Source organism: Sus scrofa, chromosome 11 (genome assembly GCF_054392235.1).
Source record: "Sus scrofa isolate SSC_HxYL_T2T_F1_AM1 chromosome 11, Sscrofa_HxYL_maternal_Yorkshire_Landrace_v2.0, whole genome shotgun sequence".
Classification (NCBI taxonomy): Eukaryota; Metazoa; Chordata; class Mammalia; order Artiodactyla; family Suidae; genus Sus; species Sus scrofa.
Window position 1 is genome coordinate 54785815 of NC_139393.1, and position 23568 is coordinate 54809382.

Genomic DNA, 23568 nt, shown 5'->3' on the forward strand with positions numbered 1-23568 from the left:
GGAAAAGGACGAAATTAGAACACTCCCTAACACCATACACAAAAATAAACTCCAAATGGATTAAAGACCTAGATATAGCACCAGACACTATCAAACTCTCAGAGGAAAACACAGGCCAAACCCTCTTTGACATAAATGACAGCAACATCTCCTCAGATCCACCTCTTAGAGGAACGGACGGTAAAAACAAAAATAAACAAATGGGACCTAATCAAAGTTTCTGCACAGCAAAGGAAACCCTAAACAACCCACATAACGATCCGGCGTTGCCCTGAGCTGTGGTGTAGGTTGCAGACGCGGCTCGGATCCCCCGTTGCTGTGGCGCTGGCGTAGGCCGGTGGCTACAGCTCCGATTCAACCCCTAGCCTGGGAACCTCCATATGCCGCGGGAGCGGCCCAAGAAATAGCAACAACAACAAAAAAGACAAAAGACAAAAAAAAAAAAGACAACCCACATAATGGGAGAAAATCTTTGCAAGTGAATCAACTGACAAGGGATTCATCTCCAAAATTTACAAACACCTGCTGCAGCTCCATACCAAAAAAAAACAAACAACCCCATCCAAAAAGGGGCAGAAGATCTAAACAGACAGTTCTCCAAAGAAGACATACAGATGGCCAAAAAACACATGGAAAGATGTTCAACATCACTCATGATTAGAGAAATGCAAATCAAAACCACGATGAAGTACCACCTTACACCAGCCAGAATGGCCATCATCCAAAAAAGTCGACAAACAGTGAGTACTGCAGAGGGTGTGGAGAAAAAGGAACCCTAGGACACTGTTGGTGGGATTGTAAATTAGTGCAACCACTGTGGAAAACAGTGTGGAGATTCCTCAGAAAACTAAAAATAGAACTACCATTTGATCCAGAAATCCCACTCCTGGGCATCCATCCAGAGAAAACCATGACTCACAAAGACACATGTACTCCAATGCTCATTGCAGCACTATTTACAATAGCCAAGACATGAAAACGACCTAAATGCCCATTGACAGAGGAGTGGATCAAGAAGATATGGTACATATACACAATGGATTATTACTCAGCCATTAAAAAGAACGAAATACTGGCATTTTTAGCAACATGGATGGACCTAGAAATTATCATGCTAGGTGAAGTCAGCCATACAATGAGACACCAATAACCAATGCTTTCACTGACATGTGGAATCTGAAAAACGGACAGAATGAACTTCTTTGCAGAACAGATGCTGACTCACAAACTTTGAAAACTTATGGTTTCCAAAGGAGAGAGTTTGGGGGGTGGGAGGATGTGCTGGGGTTGTGGGATGGAAATCCTATAAAATTGGATTGTGGTGATCATTGTACAACTATAAATGTAATGAATTCATTGAGTAATATTTAAAAAAAAGAATTTAAGCTCCAAGATAAAGACATTATTATTAATTCATTAGATTTTCTCACTTAGGTTACTCGCACCACCACACCTTTGTACAAGGTAGAACCACATCTTCACCTGCAGAACCTTAGAGAATTGCATGCACATAAAAAAGTGTTCAGTTATAGTTTGATCACTCAAATTTGGAGAGAGAAAAGAGGACAAGATACAATTTAAAATGTTTGGCAGCTGTTTCACAGAATATGCAGTTCTATCATGTTCACTCAATGGTGGGGCAATAAATCAACCTCTGACCCCCAACCCTTCCACTTTCAACCCCACTGCTGCCCCCAAAAGGACAAAAGTATATATGCTCATGAAAAGCATGTCTCACGATCTGCAAGAAATATCTCCTGAATAGTCTTGTAGGCACCTCAACCTATTGTATCTGGCAGTGAACACATTTTTAAAGTGCTTCTTTTTAGACAATCCCAATATTATAATGCTATCAGCATTCATTGGAAGTTACTACATTCAGTCAAATCCTAGTTTACAAATTATGCTAGATGAGAAATATAAGGACCTGAGCTAGAGTGGTGCTATAAGACCACAGAAGTTCCTGGCAATGTCTTCGCTTGTTTCCTTGCTTCCAAGCACAAGTGTGCTCTTTCTTTTTATTCTCTTTCTCATGTTTCTCTCTGTGTGTCTCTCTATCTCTCTGTCTTTTCTCTCTCTTCCATTCTATGCCCTTCCCTAACATTTACTGTTCTTCTCTGCTTAAAAATCTCTAAACGAAGACATTTCCTAGAGCTCAAAGCACAAATCTTTCTAGTCTTATATTTGCCTCTGCTGGCACCCCTACTCCCTCACCCAGACAGCATTTCCATTTCCAGACGCAGTCATTACATGTTCAGGTCTTTATGGGGCTTCATTGGCTTCTTCCTCTCCCTGATTGCTCTTGCTTCCTACGACCCACAACTTGAAATTCCCCCATCCTTCACTACTGAAACACTCATCTGTTGTTTAAGACCCAAGTCAAGAGTCATATCTTCTGTAAAGTTATTTTTTACTTCCCCAGTCAGAGTTAATGGCCCCCTCTTCTTTGACCTTTTTTTAAAAAATACATTTCATTATTATAGCTTATTACATTTATGGCTCTTGGGTGATCTGCCTGTGTTCTCCACCACAAAGACAGAATCATGGAGTTCCCATTGTGGCTCAGTGGTGATGAACCCGACTAGTAACCATGAGGAAGCTGATTCGATCCCTGGCCTCGGTCAGTGGGTTAAGTATCGGCATTGCCATGAGCTGTGGTGTAGGTTGCAGATGTGGTTTGGATCCCACATTGCTGTGGCTGTGGCATGGTCTGGCAGCTTGCAGCTCCAATTCAACCCCTAGCCTGGGAACTGCCATATGCCACAGAAGTGACCCTAGAAAAGCAAAAACAAAACAAAGAGAGCATCTTGAGAGAATGAATGATTTATTTTATGCTGTATTTTCCTCCAGCAGAAAACACAGTAGCTGACACTTAAAGGGTCTTAATAAATATGGAGTGAATGAATTAGTACAATTGAATGAATGGCAAATGAGAATTTAAGAAACTAAAGATTAAGAGGGGATTTTAATATCATAGAGGTGATATACCAAATTATTTAATTAGCTAATTTCAGGCAGTCATACGAATTACATCCACCAGCTAATTATAAAATACTGGAAAATAATAGAATGCCTCTCCAAAATTGTGATGGAGTTCTGACTAGATAGTAAACAGAGCACAAGTGTTTGTGACCGAATAAAAATTTGCTATCTCAGGGAGTTCCCCTCATGGCACAGCAGAAATTAATCCAACTAGGAATCATGAGGTTTTGGGTTCGATCCCTGTCCTCGCTCAGTGGGTTAAGGATCCCGTGTTGCGGTGAGCTGTGGTGTAGGTTGCAGATGAGGCTAGGATCTGGCATTGTTGTGGCTGTGGTGTAGGCCGGCGGTTACAACTCTGATTAGACCCCTAGCCTGGGAACCTCCATATGCCACGGGTGCAGCCCTGGAAAAGACAAAAAATAAATAAATAAACAAACAAAACATAAATAAAACACATACACACTAAATAAATTGCTCTGAAATACAAAAAACAGCAACTAAAAGAATGACAGTAAAAATAAATGGTGATTTTAACAAATCATTCTCAGATACTATAACATTAAATAAACTAAATATAACCAGATTTATAAATTTCAATAACATGATTTTTAAAGTATATGAAATGAATAAATGACTAGGGAATCCAAAATTATCACAGAGCACCTGTGAAAGAAGGTAAAAATCCATACATCTGGAAAGAGACCCGATATTGAATAGTCCTGGTTAAAAAGAAAATTATAAGAGAAACTTTTGAATATGTGGAATTGAGTTTAAAAATGAATTATCTGTCAAAACTTGTGTAATATAGATAAATGTACTGATTAAACTACACTTATCAAAATAGAAAAGAAAGAATGAATGAAAATAAATCAATTAAGAATTCAACTTAAAAATAGAAAAAAAAAATGTCGTGGAAAAACCCAAAGAAATAATAAAGAAATAAGTTATAAAGATTAAGTCTAGGAGTTCCCGTCGTGGCGCAGTGGTTAACGAATCTGACTAGGAACCATGAGGTTGCGGGTTCGGTCCCTGCCCTTGCTCAGTGGGTTAACGATCCGGCGTTGCCGTGAGCTGTGGTGTAGGTCGCAGACGAGGCTCGGATCCCGAGTTGCTGTGGCTCTGGGTAGGCCGGCAGCTACAGCTCCGATTCGACCCCTAGCCTGGGAACAGCCGTGGGAGCAGCCCAAGAAATAGCAAAAAGACCAAAAAAAAAAAAAAAAAAGATTAAGTCTAGAAATCAGGAAAGTAAAGAATGGGAAAGCAATAGAAAGGAATACCAAATAAGAAGCTTTTCATATCTATTGATTATCTATACTTCTTTTTGAAGAATTTGGTGCTCGTATTTATTGCCTATTTTTTCTTTTTCTTTTTCTTTTTTTTTTTTTTTTTTGTCTTTTTTTGCCATTTCTTGGGCCGCTCCTGCAGCACATGGAGGTTCCCAGGCTAGAGGTTGAATCAGAGCTGAAGCCACAGGCCTACACCAGAGCCACAGCAACGCGGGATCCGAGCCGCGTCTGCAACCTGCACCACAGCTCATGGCAATGCCAGATCCTTAACCTACTGAGCAAGGCCAGGGATTGAACCTGCAACCTCATGGTTCCTAGTCGGATTCGTTAACCACTGCGCCACGACGGGAACTCCCATATTGCCTATTTTTTTAACTAGGGTCAAATTATGGATTCATCTCATATTAGGAATAGTAACATTTTGTTCAACATACATTTTCTTTTTTTTAATGATTTTTATTTTTTTCCATTATAGTTGATTTATGATGTTCTGTCAATTTTCTACAAACAGCAAAGTGACCCAGTTACGCATAACATGCATACATCCTGTTTCTCTCAGTATCCTCCATCATGCTCCATCACAAGAGACTAGACATAGTTCCTAGTGCTATACAGCAGGAACAGCATTGCTAATGCCATTGCTTATCCATTCCAAAGGCAATAGTGTGCATCTCCTAACCCCACATTCCCATTTTCTGTATTTCTCCCAGTTTATGTTTTTTGGGTATAACAAAAAGAGAGAATATAGATGATTTTTTTTTCCTTTTCTCTTTTTTTCTTTTCTTTTTTTTTTTTTTTTTTTTTTTTTGCTGCACCCACAGCATATACCCAGGGCATGTGGAAGTATGGAATATGACCCACTCCACAACTATGGCAACACACCAGATCATTAACCCAGTGCGCACCAACAGGAAGTCCAGATTTTTTTCAAACACTCGTGGAATAGTCAAAGAAATTAACCACACTTCCTCTTTGGACATTGTTTAGGGTATCTTCACAAAAATTGAGATAATTATTCATTTATTTCAGCCCACACACCAAACATCGGTGCTATACATCTCAATGCTTTTGACAAATAAATGGATAACAAGAACTACAAAAGTGCCATATTTTAAATTAGGAAATTGAGGCACAAAACAAGTGGGTAGGAAGAATAATGTTGTAGAAGATGAACAGAAGACACAGCAACGGATTGCTAATCAAAGGCACATTGTCTGGCTCACAGAAAGTGATGAATAAAAGTCTGGTGAATGAATGAGTTTAGAGCTCTGAAAGGACAGAATCAGAGAGTTTCAGAAGTTAAAAATTACTGCAGAGGGAACAGTTTTTCCTTCTGCCATAAGGCTGGGATAATTTTACAAAACCCATTTTTATCTTACTGCATAATTCAGAAGTGCCTCGAGTGATCTGAAAAACTGTGTTGTAATAAAACCTATTTGAAAAGAAATGTAGGGTTAAAAATGAACATTTATTTCATGCATGTTTTCAGGCCAGACAGCTCCACATCAGCCAAGCATATGAAGTCAAGAACAAGTTATGAAATACTATATATTTGAATGAGCATATTAGTGTGGAAAGATTAAATACTTCCCACACTATACATTCCTTTATCATTGTGTGAAATTTCACATTTATGCTCTTTAGAAATATGTGGATTTACATTAATATTATTGGCTATTTTCTCTTCAACCTAATGAAAATCTTTGCAAATGAAAGTGATATTGACATTGCAGTAAAATTGTCCCCCGGTGAAAATGCTTCCTGTTTAATTACTGTTTATAATGGGCCCTAAAAACAGTACTGAGGTTCCTCAGAAAACTAAATATAGAACTACCATAAGATCCAGCAATCCCACTCCTGAGCATATATCTGGACAATTCATTCAAAAAGATACATGTGCCTCTATGTTCATTGCAGCACTATTCACAATAGCCAAGACATGGAAACAACCAAGATGTCTACTGACAGATGATTGGATTAAGAAGATGTGGTACATATACACATGGAATACTACTCAGCCATAAAAAAGCAAAATAATGTCATTTGCAGCAACATGGATGGAACTAGAAACTCTCAAAATAAGTGAAGAAAATCAGAAAGAGAAAGAACATCATATGCTATCATTTAAATCTGGAATCTAATATACAGCACAAATGAGCCTTTCCACAGAAAAGAAACTCATGGACTTGGAGAATAAGCTTGTGGTTGCCAAGGGGGTGTGGGATAGACTGGGAATTTGAGGTCAGTAGATGCAAATTATTGCATTTAGAATGGATAAGCAATGAGTTCCTGCTATGTAACACAGGGAACTATATCCAATCACTTATGATAGAAGATAATATGAGAAAAAGAATGTATATGTGTGTGTGTGTGTGTGTGTGTATAACTGGGTCACTTTGCTATACAGCAGAAATTGATAGAACATTATAAATCAACTGTAATTTAAAATTTAAAAATAAACAGATCTCTTTTAAGTGTGTCATGAATGAATTCTTTCACATTTTCCTTACTGATTTTTAAACACATCACTCAAGCCACTAATATTATAGAGATTAAAGTGAGTATACATGTAACATTTTTAAAACCAATAATTGAACAGGTAATATATATGTAGATGGTAAAGAAATTGAAAGTTACAAAAAGACAAATGCAGCAAAATGTAAGTCTCCCTTCCACTCCTTTTTCGAGATACCCGTTTTCTTTCTGGAAACAGCCCCTGTCATAAGTTTATTTTGCATGGATCTAAAAATGAATTCATAATAATAGCCACCATTTGTTGAATACTCACTCTGCACCAAGGAGCCTCACAAAATCGTATAAGTACTATCACTATACTCATTTTACACATGAGAAAACTGAACCATATAAGCATTAAGAATCTTTTTAGGGTCATAGTTTGTAGGTGGAAGAATTTGGGTTCAAACAAAGGCCACTACTCATATTTCTATAGGTTTTACTCAGATACTATACTAAAAAAATAATTAAGAAGAAATTAGCTGAACTAGTGGTAATAGTTACTGGGGTAACTGAGGGCTGGTACAACTTAACAATGATGCCTTTAAAGGGTCTTTAGCGGAGTTCCCGTTGTGGCTCAGCGAAAACAAATCTGACTAGCATCTAGGAGGTTGCGAGTTCCATCCCTGGCCTTGCTCAGTGGGTTAAGGATCCGGCATTGCTGCGAGGTGTGTGTAGGTTGAAAACGTAGCTCAGATCGTGTGTTGCTGTGGCTGTGGTGTAGGCAGGGAGCTGTAGCTCCAATTCGACCCCTAGCCTGGGAACCTCCATATGCCACAGGTGTGTCCCTAAAAAAAAACAAAAATAAAATGAAATAAAATAAAGGGTCTTTAGCAATTAAAACTACTTTACTTAGTTATTAAGTAATATTTATTGAAATCCTATTACGGTCCAGGCACTGGATACATACTTGCCATCCTCACATGAGGAATACAGACAATGGAAAAGCCAACTAAACTTTTATACAGTATATAGAATTGGAATAGTGCCATAACAAAACTCTAAAATTGTGACATTGATTCCAGGACCATATGGCAGATGGAAAGGAAACTGTTAGTGGGGGCAGGAAAAATAGCAAGAAAATGATTTCAGGAGACTAGAAAATGGTGAGGAAACTGCCGTAAAAGCTTAAAAAATAGTGGCCCATGTTATGAAATGGTAAAAGTATCACCTGCAGTAACTTGAAAAATAGTCCATGCACTAACTAGATGGACTTTTGGATTTGAGTAGAGATTTCCACAAAGAAAATCAGGAGTGTTTATACCAGCTTAAATATAAGGAGCTTCCAGAAAGAGATTGGTGCAGAAAAAAACTGACCCATTTATTAGCAGAATTTAGAGAGATTATAGAAGGGCAGAAATTTGCCAGTCTGAAATATAAACTATTTCCAGCTTCCCAAGCAAATAAAAGATTCTCAAATCAGGACATGGCCTAAGGGGAGTTCCCATTGTGGCTCTGTGCTAACAAATCCGACTAGTATCCATGAGGATGCGGGTTTGATCCCTAGCCTCACTCCGTGGGTTAAGGAGCCAGTGCTGTGGTGTAGGTCACAGACACAGCTCGGATCCCACGTGGCTGTGGCTGTGGTGTAGGCCAGCAGCTGCAGCTTGGATTCGACCCCTAGCCTAGGAACTTCCTTCCATATGCTGCAGGTGCGGCTCTAAAAAGAAAAAAAAAAAAAAAAAAGACTCTACACAATCTATGTTATAACATATACCCAGCATTGTGATGACTAAGATACTAACTATAAACCCAATAACTGTTGTGTCACTCCTCTGGTATTTAGTTGGCATGAAAGAGATTGCTCATCAGGATTCATGAACACATTTTGATTTAGGCTTTCTCCTTATAGGTCTATTCAAACAAGACAGTCTTTGTGATTCCAACAACTTCACGTCTAAACACAATGTCAAAGCATTTTTCTTACATGACATGGATGAGAATTTCAGTCTCAAGAGCTGTGGCCATAACTATGGAGGGCTGACAACAAGAAGGAAAGACGCCTCGGAAACCCTGAGGAACATCAACATTTAAGGGAAATAGAGGTCAAAATGCAGCCAGCAAAAAGACCGCGAAAGACAAACCAGAGACATAGGAGGAATGTGATGTTATGGAAACCCAGTGAAAAAAGAAGTGGCCCTCATTTTAAAATGCTGAGTACAGGAGTTCCTGTCGTGGCACAGTGGTTACCGAATCCGACTAGGAACCATGAGGTTGCGGGTTCGATTCCTGCCCTTGCTCAGTGGGTTAACGATCCGGCATTGCCGTGAGCTGTGGTGTAGGCTGCAGACTTGGCTCGGATCCTGCATTGCTGTGGCTCTGGCATAGGCTGGCAGCTACAGCTCCGATTCGACCCCTAGCCTGGGAACCTCCATATGCCGCGGGAGTGGCCCTAGAAAAGGCAAAAAGACAATTAATTAATTAATTAATTAAAATAAAATACTGAGTACAGATCAAATAAGATGAGGACTAAAAACGTTCCATTCCATTTAGCCACATGCATGTTATCAGGGACCAGAGAGAAAGCACTTTTACTTTAAGATTTACATTTTTTCTATTATAGTTGATTTACAATGTTTTGTTAATTTCTGCTGTACAGCAAAGTGACCCAGTCATACTTATACATCCATTCTTTTTCTCACAGCATCCTCCATCATGTTCCATCAAAAGCGATTGGATATAGTTCCCCGTGCTATTCAGCAGGACCTCACTGCTTATTCACTCCAAATGCAATAGTTTGCATCTACTAACCCCAAAGTCCCAGAAAAATATGGAACGCTTCACGAATTTGCATGTCACCCTTGCACAGGGGCCATGCTAATCTTCTCTGTATTGTTCCAGTTTTAGTATATGTGCTGCCAAAAGGAGCATGAAAGCGCTTTTAGTAAGAGCAGAAGCTAGAATGCCATGGGTTGTAGAATTAATGAGAGAGGGAGACATTAAAATGCAAAGTATAGACATCTTTTTAGAGAGGCTTGGCTGTGAAGGGAACAATAAAGACGAGTAGCTAAAGAAGGGAGTAGGGGGGATGGCCTGGGGGGATGTTTTGCAGTTTGGCTCAATTTAGTAGTTTTTAACTAGCGGAGAGTATTGAGCACTGTTAAACCCTATTGGGGAGAAAACCAATAGAGTGAGAGAAGTTGAGTCTACAAATGGAAGGTTAATCAACAAATGGAATCTGGCATCTGTTACAAAGTAGATGCTCAATTAGTATTTGTGAAATTAATGAACTCCTTTATAAGAAAGGGATATTTAATCCTGAAACGAAGTGAAGGAATTGTCTGCAGACAGGCGGCACATTATCTCTTCCATCAAAAAGGCAAAAAAAGGAGGAAGTGAGTGTGGAAGCAGGTCATTTGGGAGATGTAGGTAGGGTCAAGCATTTGAGAATTTTCCATCAGATGATTTCTATTTTATCTGTAAAAGGAAAGATGAGTTCACAGAGAAGAATAAAGGAGGAATAGTCGATCGGAAGGACTGAGAAAAATGGAAAAGGTTTAGGAAACAATCTCTTGTGTTCTGGAAGGATGTTTCAGAGAGAAGCCCCTTTAAGTAGCTGGCAGCCCCTGCAGAACATGTGGTGGTTTGTAGAAGGTGTGTGTCCAGCGTACACGCCACGTACTGGGCCTCAGGGCTGAATCAGATAAACTCGGCACCACCTGGCACCTTTTCCTGTTCCTCCCTCACTTGAAACTCTTGGCCACAATCTTCAGTATTTGTTCTCTCCTTTGTTTTCCTGGCGCTGTTCCACCAGATTTGACACACACTCATAGCTCCCTGGGAGTCCATGACCTTGGACAGTTCTGACTCCTAACCTGGACAATGTCCCATGGTTCCATGGAGGACATTTTTTATCATTCATGACAGTTCTGAGACCTGCCTACACAGATACTGACCTCATCATCAAAGCATCCACCAGCCTGCAAAGGAGCAAACTGAGCATAAGGCAGAAGAAGTGGGGAGGGGGAGTGGGTAAGCCTACTTCATTGTCTACTTGGTCCCTTTGCACAGAGCTTGAGTCATCTCTGCCCCTAAGCCCCTGCTCTCACCTGCTTAAATCCTAAGGGCTTAGGTCTCTGTACTCTCCTAGGTGTCCTTTGAGAGGAGATCCTGCTCGAAGTCTGTTGATATGACCTTAGCCTATGGCCTCAACAAGGAAATTCTGTTAGAATATAACACAGGAAACCTAACACGCCTCCAAAAGGGAAAATAGTCATAAGACAGGCAGTTTTGTCACAGGGGGAACTCCCAAATCTGTATAAGGATAAGCATTACCCTTCCACACAAAAATCAGACAAAAGAATAAAGTATATGCCAATAAGCAATGTGTATATAAAGTATTTTTGACAAACTCTAGGGAATTTTAAGTCAGTTCTCAACGAAACTTCAGAGAATGCAATACAATTTTTTTTTTTTTTTTTTTTTTTGCTTTGTAGGGCCACACTCACGGCACATGTAGGTTCCCAGGCTGTGGCTCTAATCGGAGCTTCAGCTGCCGGCCTACACCACAGCCACAGCAACACAGGATCCGAGATGCATCTGCGACCTACACCACAGCTCATGGCAATGCCAGATCCTCAGCCCCACTGAGCAAGTCCAGGGATCAAACCCGAAACCTCATGGTTACTCGTCAGATTTGTTTCCAATGCACCAAACGGGAACTCTGCAACGCAAATTCTTGAGCGACATATGTAGTACATAGAAAACTTACCTGGTAGTGAGATTCTTTAAGAGAAATCACTAAAAAAGGTGGCCTAGAAAATTTATTTTAAGCAAATGTGGAGGGATGGAGTGGAAGAAACAAAAAATAATGGCTGAGAAGTTAAATACGCCAAGAACCAATGGGACCACCTCTGGATTATACAGCTACTCAATTTTCTCATCACTTTGCTCTGATGTACATGACAAAAGTTTTTTAGGCAGTATTTTTTTATGGTTATGGCTATAACTCTAGAGGAGAATTTTTCATCTGTTTTGGATCATTAAACTCACTATGTACCTTTGATTAAAATTCCATTCTTCTCTCAGCTACCAATTATGATATTCCCTGTTTTAAAGTCATTCTCTCTTGTTAACTGATCCATTGCTCTCCCAGTAATAAAAAAGGCAGTGAGAGGCAAATTGCTGAAAGAAGCTATTTTTTTTTCTTTGTTACTTTGCAAAAACAACGGAAGAAGATGTCCTGGAACAGGGAAGCTAGAAAATCTTTCTTGTTTGACATCTTATAAAAAGTGAAGAAGGAGTTTGATCCCCAGCCGGCACAGTGGATTAAAGGATCCGGCATTGCAGCAGCGGCAGCTTAGGTTGCAACTGCGGCTTGGATCTGATCCCTGGCCAGGAAACTCCATATGCCAAGCGGCAGACAAAAAATTAAAAATAATAAGAAAAGACAGTTTGTTCAATAAGTGGTGCTGGGAAAACTGGACAACCACATGGAGAAGAATGAAATTAGAACACTCCCTAACACCATACACAAAAATAAACTCCAAATGGATTAAAGACCTAGATATAACACCAGACACTATCAAACTCTCAGAGGAAAACACAGGCCAAATCCTCTCTGACATAAACGACAGCAACATCTCCTCAGATCCACCTCTTAGAGGAACGGACAGTAAAAACAAAAATAAACAAATGGGACCCAATCAAACTTCAAAGTTTCTGCACAGCAAAGGAAACCCTAAACAACATGAAAAGACAACCCACAGAATGGGAGAAAATCTTTGCAAGTGAATCCACTGACAAGGGATTCATCTCCAAAATTTACAAACACCTTCTGCAGCTCCATACCAAAAAAAAAACAAACAACCCCATCCAAAAAGGGGCAGAAGATCTAAACAGACAGTTCTCCAAAGAAGACATACAGATGGCCAAAAAACACACGGAAAGATGTTCAACATCACTCATGATTAGAGAAATGCAAATCAAAACCACGATGAGGTACCACCTTACACCAGCCAGAATGGCCATCATTCGAAAAAGTCAACAAACAGTGAGTACTGCAGAGGGTGTGGAGAAAAAGAACCCTAGGACACTGTTGGTGGGATTGTAAATTAGTGCAACCACTGTGGAAAACAGTGTGGAGATTCCTCAGAAAACTAAAAATAGAACTACCATTTGATCCAGAAATCCCACTCCTGGGCATCCATCCAGAGAAAACCATGACTCACAAAGACACATGTACTCCAATGTTCATTGCAGCACTATTTACAATAGCCAAGACATGAAAACGACCTAAATGCCCATCGACAGAGGAGTGGATCAAGAAGATATGGTACATATACACAATGGATTATTACTCAGCCATTAAAAGGAATGAAATACTGGCACTTTTAGCAACATGGATGGACCTAGAAACTATCATGCTAAGTGAAGTCAGCCATACAATGAGACACCAACATCCAATGCTTTCACTGACATGTGGAATCTGAAAAATGGACAGAATGAACTTTGCAGAACAGATGCTGACTCACAGACATTGAAAAACTTATGGTCTCTGGAGGAGACAGTTTGGGGGTGGGGGAAAAATAATAATAAAATAAATGAAATTGCTACCCCCATAAATGCTGATGTCTAAATTGGTCAGGAGGTCTACCTGTCTAAATAAATAGCTAATGGTGTTGAAATCCACAATGAAGATCACAAAATAAAGGTTTCCAACACCCCCAAAGAGTCAGCTGGATCTCACAGTTCAGGAAAGGTACAGAGTACAGGGGGCCTTGTTTAGTACGGATACCAAAAGAATGATTTTGGATTAAGATTTGAGAGATGGCGTTTACTCTACTGCTGTACGACTATAAAATGAAAGCATTTGCTATTTGAAAAGACAGGATTTTCTATGTTACCTCCCCTTTGAGGTTCTGATATTGACCTATATTTATCAGTGGAGTGCCTCTTCTTGTAACTCTTGCCTTTGTTCTAATCATTAAGATGGGGAGAAAGGTTCACTAGAACAAACAGAAACTTGCCTCTAATTCTAGAAGTTATCCAGTCTTCAGTGGTTTTAAGCCTGAGGTAGAGGGAACCACCCAGTCTTCAGCTCTCTTTCTAGCTTAAAGAGTTCGAAGTATCTTTAGGTCTCCACTCATTTGACTTAAAATGCGTGTGGCAAACATTTATGGTAGCATTGGTAACTTTAGTGTCCCCTATTTGGGCCTAGGAGTTTTCCTCATATATAAATGTGCTTTATTTTAGCAGCACAAAAATTTACATGGAGAAGTTCCCATCATGGTTCATCAGATAACAAACCCAACTAGCATCCGTGAGGACACGGATTTGATCCCTGGCCTCGATAAGTGGGTTAAGGATCCAGCATTGCTTTGAACTGTGGTGTAGGTCACAGATATGGCTCAGATTCCACATTGCTGTGGCTCTGGCATAGGCTGGCAGCCACAGCTCATACTGGACCCCTGGCCTGGGAAACTCTATATGCTGTGGGTGCAGCCCTAGAAAAGACAAAAAGACAAAAAAAAAAGTTTACATGGAGAAAAAAATGAGTGAACTCAGGAAATAATTTTCAAAAATTTTAAGGAAACATCAATGAGAAGAAACAAAAGAACAAATTAAAAACAATAAATAATGTCTTGACAGAAATAGATGATTAAAAGAAAAAAATGTTAAAATTCCAAAAGAAATGAAGAAAGAGGTGAAAAGGATTTAAGACAAAATGACAGGTAGAGAAGACAGAGAAGTTCCTACAGATGTATCCTAGAAATACCCAAGGGACAGAACGAAAACAATGGAACAGAATAAATATTAAAAACTATAATCCATGGCCAACAAGCACTTGAAACAATGCTCAACATCACTGATTATTAGAGAAATGCAAATCAAAACTACCATGAGATACCGCCTCACACCAGTCAGAATGGCCATCACTAATAAGTCCACAAATAACAAATGCTGGAATGGTGCGGAGAAAAGGGAACTCTCCTGCATTGTTGGTGGGAATGCAAGCTGGTACAACCACTATGGAGAACAGTATGGAGGTACCTTAGAAAACTATACATAAAACTACCATATGACCCAGCAATCCCACTCTTGGGCATATATCTGGACAAAACTTTCCTTGAAAAAGATATATGCACCCACATGTTCATTGCAGCACTATTCACAATAGCCAAGACATGGAATCAACCGAAATGTCCACTGACAGATGATTGGATTAGGAAGATGTGGTTTATATACACAATGGAATACTATTCATCCATAAAAAAGAAAAAATAATGCCATTTGCAGCAACACGGATGGAACTAGAGACTCTCATCCTGAGTGAAGTAAGTCAGAAAGAGAAAGACAAATACCATGTGATATCACTTATATCTGGAATCTAATATATGGCACAAATGAACTGTTCCACAGAAAAGAAAATCATGGACTTAGAATAGACTTGTGGTTGCCAAGGGGTAGGTGGAAGGAGTGGAATGAACTAGGAGCTTGGGGTTAATAGATGCAAACTATTGCTTTTGGAATGAGAGATCCTGCTGTGTGGCACTGAGAACTATGTCTAATCACTTATGATGGAGCATGATAATGTGAGAAAAAAGAATATATACATGTTTGTGTAACTGGGTCACCATGCTGTACAGTAGAAATAAATAAATAAAAGATAAAAAACAAAAAACAAAAAAAACCCCCCTATAATCCAAGAAAATTTTCCTGAAGTTAAATATGCGTGTGTGTGTGGGGGGGGGGTACTTGAACATACATATTGAAAAACATACTATCTATGTACCTGGAAAAATTGACATGAAATAACAAACATCAAGACTTATTTTAGTAAAACTAATGAATTTTTAAAAAAAAAACTTTAAGTATTCACTTTGTATTTAGACCAAAACACAAACACAAATCATTGATAACAGAAATAATATCAGGAGTTCCCTCTGTGGCCTGGAGGGATTGGCAGCATCTCTGGAGCACTGGAACACAGGTTCAATCCCTGGCCCAGCACAATGGGTTGAGGATCCGGCATTGCTGCAGCTTCTGCTTATGTTGCAACTGCGGCTCAGATCTGATCTCTGGCCAGGAAATTCCATATGCTACACGGAGGCCCAAAAAGAAAAAAAGGAGAGAGAAATGATACCGAACTGTCATCAGACCTTTCTACAGCAACCCTTTAAGACTGAAGATAATGGAGTAACACATGTAACACACTCAAGGCAAGAAAATGTGACCTGAGGGTTTTGTACCCGTGTAAACTGACATTTCAGTATAAAGACCAGACTCAAATGGTTGTGAACATTCAAGCTGTACAGAAACTCATGCATGTACTTGTTCATGTATAGAATTCAAACTCCATTAAAGGGGGTAGTTACTACTCAGCTCTAGCCGATTACTGTCACTAGAGAATGTACATGTACTATTTTGGGGGTTTTCAATTTTTAAAAAGACTCTCAAATTAAAAGCAAAAAAATGGGAGTTCCTGTCGTGGCGCAGTGGTTAACGAATCCGACTAGGAACGATGTGGTTGTGGGTTCGGTCCCTGCCCTTGCTCAGTGGGTTAACGATCCAGGGTTGCCGTGAGCTGTGGTGTAGGTTGCAGACGCGGCTCAGATCCTGCGTTGCTGTGGCTCTGGCGTAGCCTATTAGACCCCTAGCCTGGGAACCTCCATATACCACGGGAGCGGCCCAAGAAATAGCAAAAAGACAAAAAAAAAAAAAAAAAAAGGTTCCCAAGCAAGGGATCTGATCGGAGCTGTAGCTGCTGGCCTACACAACAGCTCACAGCAACGCCAGATCCTTGACCCACTAAGCGAGTCCAGGGATCGAACCTGAATCCTTACAGACCAGTCGGACTCGTTTCCACTGCGCCATAATGGGAACTCCCAAAGAAAACTACCTATTTATTTATTCATCTATTCATTCATTCATTTAATATTTAGTTTTATTGTTTAAAGTTTTAAAAACTAGCATACAATGATAATAAGGCATTTTAAAAGATTATCATTTGATTTTATTATTTTATAACTTTATTCATATTTCACATATACTAGGGCGTAATTCCTGTCTCTAGCTGTACACCGTGACTTAGGAGGGGATTTTTTTTTAATGTCCAGATTATTTATTCTGTTCATCTTAACATATCCCTCTGTCTATTGTCAATTGCTTTTCAAATGTTTTAAATATTTTAGTCAAATTAGTTTTTTCATATGATTTACATGTAACACTACTTTTGGAAAATTGTCAGAGTGAAACAAGCATCTTTTACTGGCCTATTATGTAACCAAGCCACTTACCAATCCATGTATCAGTCATCAAAATATAAAAAGCACAGTATCTGGCTCAAACTATACTTTTTTTTCTTTTTAGGGCCACACCTGTGGAACATGGAAATTCCCAGGGTTGGGGTAGAATTGGAGCTGCAGCTGCCAGCCTATGCTGCACCCACAGCCATGCAGGAAACGAACCACATCTACGACCTACACCCAGCTTGTGGCAGTGCCAGAGCGAGGCCAGGGATCGAACCCACATCTTCATGGATACTAGTTGGGTTCTTAACCCGCTGAGCTACAACGGAAACTCCTCAAAATATACTTTAATTACAGTAATGTGGATGATTTAGGCCAACTGTATGGTAAAAATTGCCATATGATATATCTTAGTCTCCCATCTTGGAGTAAGATCAAATATATTTGTAAACTAAAAATGCTGGTGTCTTTTGATTTTTTTTTTTTAAATAAGACATGGTAAATTTATCAGAATATAAAAAATAATTTATATGGAAATTTTCACACAGATAAAAAAGACAATATGTAACAAATTCAAATATACCCATTACCCAACTCCAGCAATTATTAATAAATGGCTGGCTAAGCTTTTACCTACACTCTCCTGCCCCCGACCACTATCTAAATAGATTTGTACTCACCCTATAGTTTGAAAACCACTACCAAAAAGGCTTATCTCTTCAAGGGCAGGGTCAATTTCATTCACCTCAGGCTCTTGGTATATATGCTTGCTACAGCATAGACCCCAAAGGTGGAAGATGAATGGTTAGATGACAATACTAGAAAACTAGGGCTTTTTCATACTCATCCACGGGGTGGCATTTTTAGTAGGAAATACAAAAATACCCTCTTTCCCCATCCTCCAAACTAAGCTGCTGCTTCTATAGCGTGAATGGGTTTGTATGTTCTGGAAGGATACAGTAAGCAGTCTGCTTCTCTAGGATTTCCCATTTGCCCTGCCATTTCTTTGGAAACTCCTTTGGTCCAGAATATTAATTTCTGTCTGAATTCTACAAACCTGTTGCCTGAGTCATCATGGCTTAGAATCTGAAATCTCACAGTTATGTTCTGGATATAACAGTTTTTTTTTTTGTTTGTTTTTTGTTTTTTGTTTTTTTTTTTTTTCTTTTGTCTTTTTAGGGCTGCACCCGCGGCATATGGAGGTTCTCAGACTAGGGGCCTAGTGGAGCTGTAGCTGCCAGCTTAAGCCACAGCCACAGCAATGCGGGATCTGAGCCGCATCTGAGACCTACACCACAGCTCACCGCAATGCCGGATCCTTAACCCACTGAGCAAGGCCAGGGATCGAACTCGCAACCTCATGGTTCCTAGTTGGATTCATTTCTGCTGCGCCACGACAGGAACTCCTGAATAATAACAGTTCTTTCATAGCACATCTTAAATATTCCTTTGCCTTTTCCCTTGGCATAGAAATGTGAAATGCAATGATGTGCACTTTTCTGACAAATGTTCTTCATATGCTGAAATAGTAACTAGCCAAATATTAATAGCAACTTGCTCCTAGGGTATTTGGAATTTAAAAGAGCATCCATTAGGATCAAGTTAATCAGCTATGTAATCCATTATCCTCAGTATTTGTGTGTGCTATGAAATAGTGGTTAAATCAATAGCTGGAATGTTCCCCTAATCAAACAGAGGACTGGTAAAAATGAGCCACTCATTAGAAATGACACATGAAATAGTAAAATTCCATTTAAGTGATGGCACGCAAGTTCCTTTTTTTCTTTTTCTTTCTTTCTTTTTTTTTTTTTTTTTTAGGGCCACACCTGTGGCATATGGAAGTTCCCAGGCTAGGGGTCAAATCAGAGCTGCAGCTGCCAGCCTATGCCACAGCAGCTACATGGGATCCGAGCCGTGAACCTACACCACAGATCACAGCAATGTTGGATCCTTAACCCACTGAGCAGGGCAGGGATGGAACCCACATCCTCATGGATACTGGTCAGGTTCATTACTGACGAGCCATGACAGGAACTCTGGCACATAAGTTTCTTATTCAAGTTTGAAAATCTTTAATACTTAAATTCTGAAATTCTTGATCAGTATAGTAGAATGTATAGGCTAAATTTATACTAGCATCATTCTCAATTTCATGAGAATTAATGCTAATGAATTAGCACAAAAGTGAGTAGATACTTTAGGCAATATATAAGAAGCTATTCAGCAAGCTACCTCTTGACTTTTTAGACGAGTTTAATTATTCCTGTGCAGAAAAGAGTTAACATAGCTGCTTGTACTTGAAAAGGCCAGCTGACAAGGTTGGCAACTGGGAACCTGGATTCCAGGAGGGTTCCCACCATTGACTGATATAAGTGGCTCACTGTGTCTAAACTGTACAAACAAAATAATTATGCAACCTCCTGCATTCCTTCTGAAATTTGAAAGGCCAGGCAGAGGTGCCTATATGATAAGCTCCAAATAAAAAAATCTCAAGGTTGAGTCCTAATGAGCTTCCTGGGTTGGCAACATTTCGCACCATTTGTCACAACTTGTTGGTTGAGGGATTAAGCACATCCTGTGTGACTCTACTGGGAGAGGAGTCTTGGAAGCCTGCAAATGTTTACCCAAGTGTTAGCCTCTTGTGCCTTTTTTCTTTGCCAGTTATGCTTTGTATCTATCCTTTCGCTGTAATAAACTAGAGCCATGAGGAGTCCTGTGAGTGCTCCTAATGAACTGCCAAAACTGAGGGTGGTCTTGCTGACCCTCGACACAATCCCCTAATCTACTTGTTAAAGAATCAGTTAAGGAAGTTCCCATTGTGGCTCAGAGGTAATGACCTTGACTAGTATCCCTGATGATGGAGGTTCCATTCCCGGCTTCGCTTATCAGGTGAAGGATCCGGCGTTGCCATGAGCTGTGGTGTAGGTTGCAGACGCAGCTCAGATCCTGCTATGGCTGTGGTGTAGGCCAGCAGCTGCAGCTCTGATTCAACCCCTCGCCAGGGAACTTCAATATGCGGCAAGTTCGGCCCTAAAAAGCAAAAGGAATGAAAGAAAGAATTATCTAACGCGAGGATTAGTTATTTGCAACCCAACATAAGAAAAAGCTTCTGAATGCATTACTAATGAAAATTTAAGGATTTCCTAAGCATTGTAAATCAAGAAATCTGTAACAACTGATGGTAATTATAACTTGTTATGACTTTGGTTATAGTGGTCCAGTCAACATTACCCACCATTTATAAGGCATTCTCTTCTAGTTGTCAGGATGTTGCCCAAGATCACGTCTGACCCACTGTACCGTGTACTCTCTATCAGGCAGGACCCGAGGGCAAAATTCAGATCTCTTTTAACTAAATTAGCCTTATTTATTTATTTATTTATTTATTTATTTTGTCTTTTTAGGGCCACACGTGAGGCATATGGAGATTCCCAGGCTAGGGGTTGAATCAGAGCCTATGCCACAGGTACAGCAACTCCAGATCTGAGCCGCAACTGGGGCTTACACCACAACTCACAGAAACGCCAGATCCTTAACCCACTGAGCCAGGCCAGGAATCGAACTTGTGTCCTCAGGGACGCTAGTCAGATTTGTTTCCTCTGAGCCATGATGGGAACTCCAGGCTTATCTTGAATTGTATGTTTTCCTTTTATCCTACCACGATTCTCATGTGTGGTTGAGGGTTGGGGGGGGTTGTTTGTTTTCTTTGCCTCCCCCCTCACCAATAGTTGCACCCACAGCATATGGAAGTTCTCGGGCCAACTACTGAATCTGAGCCATAGCTGCAACCTATGTGCAGCTACAACAATGCCAGATCCTTAAACGGAAGGCCAGGGATAGAACTTATACCTCCAAGACACCCCAAGCCACTGCAGTCAGGTACTTAACCCATTATACCACAGCAGGAACTCCCATGTTTTATTTCTTTAACTTTAGGAAACTAATAGTCTATTGCAACCCAACCTAAACCACTGTTCAGGATAATGTCCTATACATATGTTTCTATGCATTGAACTCAGCCATACTATTTTCAAACTCATTTTAATGTGTCCTATCTTCCACAGGGCTTTTCTAACTCTCTTATTTACATATTATTGCCAGACATTTCAAAAATTTTCAGATAAACCATATAGGAAGGAAGAAAATGAGTGAATATGTAACATGTCCAAAGAAAGAATAGTCAAAGAAGGAACAAGCACTTAACATTGGAAAATGAAAATTAGTCAATATATCACTAGGCACTAGACTGACCAGCTCTCAGATGTACTTGGGCCTCCTGGACAGATACATTTTACCCATGAAGGTGGGTGCACTGGACTGGCATAATTCCGCTTTCTCTGATTTCAAGTTCATTGAACGTCCTTCTCATTTGCATGTCTCAAGGACTGTTCATGTCTTCAGTGTTTACTATGTTTTCATATGGTGTTCAATTTTCACAGCAACCCTGGGAGTTGTTATCCCTGTTTTATGGCTGAGGAAATAGCTGGCCAGTCCTGCCTGGGGCTGCCCCTCTGGCCTTCAGATATCCACAGGCACTCTTACTCCCAGATATAGAAAACATTACACGTTCGTTTTGAGCATGTAATGTTTGAACTATGCCATGAACATGCAGGTACAGATATCTCTTTGAATAAATGAATAGCAGTGTATAAAACTGCTCATATCTCTTACCTGTTAAGTGTTTAACTTGGGATAAGACAATAAGACCATCACTCAGTTGAAAATTTCATTGGAAAAAAGTTTGTCTTGAAATGTTTATTACCCACTTCCAGTATTTCAGACTTTTAAAAACATCTCTTTTTCATTATGCATTTAGTTCAAAATAAATTTTTAATTAATTTATATTGTAAAAATCAACCTGTAGTTGAAAGCACTGTAATATTACTAAAGTTTATTTCTTGAATCTTTTTTTTTTTTTTTTTTTTGTCTTTTTGCCTTTACTAGGGCCGCTCCAGAGGCATATGGAGGTTGCCAGGCTAGGGGTCGAATCAGAGCTATAGCTGCCAGCCTACACCACAGCCACAGCAACTTGGGATCTGAGCCACATCTTCAACCTACACCACAGCTCATGGCAACACCGGATCTTTAACCCACTGAGCAAGGCCAGGGATCAAACCCACAACCTCATGGTTCCTAGTCGGATTCATTAACCACTGAGCCATAATGGGAACTCCAGTTTATTTCTTGTATCAAAAATGACCACAAGATAGAAGCACAACAATATTTTTATATTTGGGAGATTCTTAAAGAGTTTATATTATCAATTAAAAGTGGTATTTTGTTTCATTTCAGAGATTATGTTAGTCTCCAATTTTAAAAGGACCAGCAATTTTAATTGTGAAACAGTAAATTCTGTCGCTTACTGCCCATATAAGGACAAATAAAACAGAAAATCAATGAATTAAAAAAATACATTGGAAGTTTTCCCTGTGGAACAGAGGATTAAGGATCCAGCATTGCCACAGCTGTGGTGCAAGTCGCAGCTGCGGTGCCGGTTCGATCCCTGGTCTGGGAACTTACATATGCCATGGGTGCAGCCAAAAAAAAAAAAAAAAAAAATTATTGAAGTACAGGATCTCCATTTGATGCACAGTCTCCATCATATCCAAATACAGATCCATGTAGGAACAAAAAGCCAACCAATCTGCCCACTCCCTACATACTCAACACACACTGATGATGCAGAGACAGAATAACACAGGCAAGAATGCCATCTTATTTACCTACTTTCTTTCTTACTTATTGGAAAGAGAGAAATGGGTGGCAGTTGTTACTGGTCCACAGAAGTGATGAAATCCTGCCAGGAAGGCCTCCTGCCCAAGAGCACGTAACTAACTCAATTTGTTCAGTCTGCAATATGGATAACAAATCCTCTACTCTACCACAGTGCATAATAGGCTGACCTGCTGGTTTTTATTATTAGTTATTAAATATCTGACTTACCCAGTAGATTATAAGCCCTGTGAAAACTGTCTGTTCACTACTATATCTCAAGTGATTAGCAAAGTGTCTGATACCTCAGAGATGTTCAATACATATTTGTTGAATGAACAAATGATATAACTATTACAGCCTAAATGTAAATTGGTCCAACCACTATGGGAAGCAGTATGGAGGTACCTCAGAAAACTAAATATAGAACTACCATATGATCCAGCAATCCCACTCTTGGGCATATATCCAGACAAACCTTTCCTTGAAAAAGACACATGCACCTGCATGTTCACTGCAGCACTATTCACAATAGCCAAGACATGGAAACAACCTAAGTGTCTGTCCACAGATGAATGCATTAATAAGATGTGGTATATATACACAATGGACTACTACGTAGCCATAAAAAAGAACAAAATAATGCCATTTGCAGCAACATGGATGGAGTTAGAGACTCTCATACTAAGTGAAGTTATGTCAGAAAGAGACTAGACAAATACCATATGATATCACTTGTATCTGGAATCTAATAAACGGCACACGTGAACCTTTCTACAGAAAAGAAACAAACTCATGGACATGGAGAACAGACTTGTGGTTGCCAAGGGGGAGGGGGAGGGAGGGGGAGGGAGGGGGAGGGAGGGGGATGGACTGGGAGTTTG

General features: G+C 39.8%; 1 non-coding gene across 1 annotated transcript; it reads right to left on the minus strand.

The window, feature by feature from the left end:
• Positions 1-9546: 9546 nt before the first annotated feature.
• Positions 9547-9653, minus strand: LOC146398636 (U6 spliceosomal RNA). The gene has a single exon (XR_014820158.1). It is a non-coding gene; the product is annotated as a U6 spliceosomal RNA (small nuclear RNA).
• Between the last annotated feature and the right edge of the window lie 13915 nt (positions 9654-23568).